Below are 3,362 nucleotides of genomic sequence, written 5' to 3'. Positions count from 1 at the left end.
GTAGGGAGAGTGTTCTAATACAGTTATTTGTTTACTGGCTAAAAACTCCCTCACAGACAGTGCCATGTGAGCTGGTGCGTTGTCATGATGCAAGAGCCATGAATTGTTGGCAAAAAGTTCAGGTTGTTTTGTGTGACTTTTTCACACGGCGTTTCCAGCACTGCCAAATTGTAAACTGGTTAACTGTTTGTCCAGTTGGTATAAATTCATAATGAATAATCCCTTTGACATCAAAGAAAGTTAGCAACATTGTTTTGACTATTGATTTGGACTGACGGAAATTTTTTTGGTCATGGAAAATTGACTTCGATTGTGCACTTTGACACTTTGTTTCAGGGTCATATTGGTACACCCATGTTTCATCACCAGTGATAACACGGTCCAAAACATCGTCTTGTGTCTCCAAAAGTTCTTGGCTAACTTTGACTCTTTGCTTTTGTTTATCAGTGAGCTCCTTCGGGACCATTTTTGCACACACCTTTCTCATGCCAAGATTTTTAGTTAAGATTTTCCTAAGTATTTTTCTATTGATGTTTATTTGGTCTGTTCTGCTTCTCACAGTCAGCCAATGACTTTGATGCACAATTCAATGAATTTTTGCAATGTTTCCATCAGTTCTGCTCGTTACTGGCCATCGTGATCTCTCTTCTTCAGTGACGCATTCTCTCCCATCAGAAAAACATTTAATCCATTTGTACACTGCCATTTTCTTCAATGCATTATGCCCATAAACTTGGACTAACATGTCCCTGATTGCACTTCGACTCTTGCCAAGTTTAACAAGAAATTTAATGTTTGTTCATTGCTCTACTTCAAGCTCAGACATTCTCACGACAGCACACAAAAATACACAACAACAATAATGAACGCCACTCAGCAAGACACTGCCACACGTCAACCTGAACACAGCTGTGAGACACTGATATACCAAGGTTATGAAATCTTACTGAGCTGTTTGTACAGTGCTGCCAATGTAAGCGCATGGTGGCAAGATCGTGAATTTAATTGTAAATGGAGGCCCCGGGGCCCAGCTCAGCCCCACCATGCAGTACCTCAGGGTGGGGGCAAGCATTGTGGTGTCAGAAGCTCTCTGGAGGACTCTGATGCTAACACAGACCCACTGTCAACTCCCAAGCCTTACTGGGCAAGGTGCTTCCTGTCTACATTCGAGTTTTGTCATCTCCAGCTAGAACACGCTCCTTCATACTTGTTCTGGGAGCGTTTTCCAGATAAAGTGACAGAATATGCAAAAGCCCAGAAGCATAAGGAGGTACAGTGCTCTTAGGAGGCTGTGAGTCATCCGTGAGGCTGAATTGTGGGGTTCCAGGGTCAAGTGGCGGGAGTTGAAGCTTGAAAGGTAGACAGAGTCATGTCAAGAAGGGCCTTATATTTCAATGAGAATTTTAGATTTTTATCTTGAAGACAATGGAGTTTTGACAGGTTCTAGTAGTTGAAATTTTTGAGGCAAAACTGTTTAAAATGCAAGCATGATCCAGGATGTAGACTTGGCTGGCCATGAGGCCTGAAGTGAGATGGAAATGAAGATGCTACATAATGTCTTCCCCAAGGGCCTTGTCTCCCCTGAGGCTGTATTAGGAGCTACCTTGACAGCATGGTGCTTTCCTTTGATTCCTTAGTCTGTATCACTAGTATGTGTGCCCATGTGCCCAGGCAGGCATCTTGGGGAGGGGTAGACATGTGCTTTACGTCTTCCTATTCCTGGTGCCTGAAACATATGTAGTGAAGGCTTAACAAATTCATTCTACTGAGTGAATGGAAAGAACCTGCTTCAACTAGCTTTTGAGAAGATAATGGGTGACAGTATGGAGAAAGGGTGCCTGGAACCCACCAGGGGTTTTTATTTGTGCTGGGATGGAGACTACCCAGGTCTAACACTAGGTAATCACTTACTAATTGTATCATTCTGAGCAAGATGCTTAACTTTGCTAAGCCCCAGACTGTAGAGTGGTTGAGTGGACCACAAATGGCTATCAATGCCTAGCATGGTGTCAGACACATAGCAACCATCCAAACCACTGATTTGGACACTGATCTAGACCCTGGCCAAGCTTCCCTCCTATCCTCCGGTCTCAAGTGACCCTCCCACTCTTCTCCTTGGTCCCTTCTCCCCAGGCACCTGCTCTACTAGTCTTCCCTTTTGTAGTTTCTATTTCCTCCACCCATTGGTCATTTTACCCCACATCCCACCCCTGATTATAAATATGGCCAAGTCTTCTCGACTTAAAAACAAACAGACAAAAAAAAACTATCTCCCCCTTGACTCTGTACCTGTCTGTGGGTCCTTAGAGGAGCCAAGGACCTGAGCTATTTCACTCACCTGTACCTCTGCTCATTCCAAATAAACCAGGTAGGTTGTTTTCCTTGCCTGGGGTTTGCAGAAAACAAAGGAGCAATCCCCAATCACCCACCACCTCAGTAAAGTAAAGATTTATTATTTTAAATAAAATATTAGATGAAACAATATTCTTGTTCCATAGCAATACTTCAGCAGAGATGGAGGTTAGCTCATGCTGTGCTGGGCAGACTCACCATGCACCCCCAGGGCAGTCACCGGACACACCTGACACTTAGTGATGCGATGCACACTCTGAGGAATAGCCAAGGCAGGCAGATGTGATCGCAGCCAGGTGACACATGGGTCTGATTCAGTGATACCCAGCAGTTTCTTTGTTGTTGTTTCAGTTTTATAGTTTCTCTAGAAACTGGAAAGATGCTAGTCAAAGAGTGACTGGCCATATTCATTGGTTAAACCAAGCACAGGGTATAAGTATCAGGCAGAGATGGGATGGTAGAGTCAGCCATTGGCTGAACCTCTCACAGCAAGGCAACTCCGGACAGGTTCTTTTCACAGCGGGTATGGTACTTAAGGAAAGATTCCCAAGGAATGGAGAATTCAGGAGCAAAAGTCATCCCTAACCATTATCTTTGGCTGAAATGCCTATTTGGCATTTCTTTGGCTTGAGAACCACAGTCATTTCTCTCATTTCAATAGCACCAACGGAAAGGGTGGATTAAGCATGCCATTCTAGAAGCTTATGGTGGTAAATGCCAAACCTGTGTGTGTGAAGCACTGAAAAGGTATCTTCCAGCTATTACATCCCCCTATAAGTACTATGCAATTATTCTCCCCACTTCTCATCTAAACCTTTCAAAGGGAGAGCCACGTATGCTCTTCCACTTATTTATTTCACAACATGATGTAATGAGCTCCTAAAACTCCTGTCAGGATCATCAGTGACCATCACATTTTCCAGCCCAGTGGGTACTGTTCAGTCCCACTCCCTCAATCCCTCTCCACTGTACTTGAACTACTGAGCACTCTCTCCTTGAAACTCTGCTCC

Source organism: Rhinolophus sinicus, linkage group LG09 (genome assembly GCF_036562045.2).
Source record: "Rhinolophus sinicus isolate RSC01 linkage group LG09, ASM3656204v1, whole genome shotgun sequence".
Classification (NCBI taxonomy): Eukaryota; Metazoa; Chordata; class Mammalia; order Chiroptera; family Rhinolophidae; genus Rhinolophus; species Rhinolophus sinicus.
The sequence above is the reverse complement of the archived record's forward strand: the minus strand, read 5'-3'. Positions refer to the sequence as shown.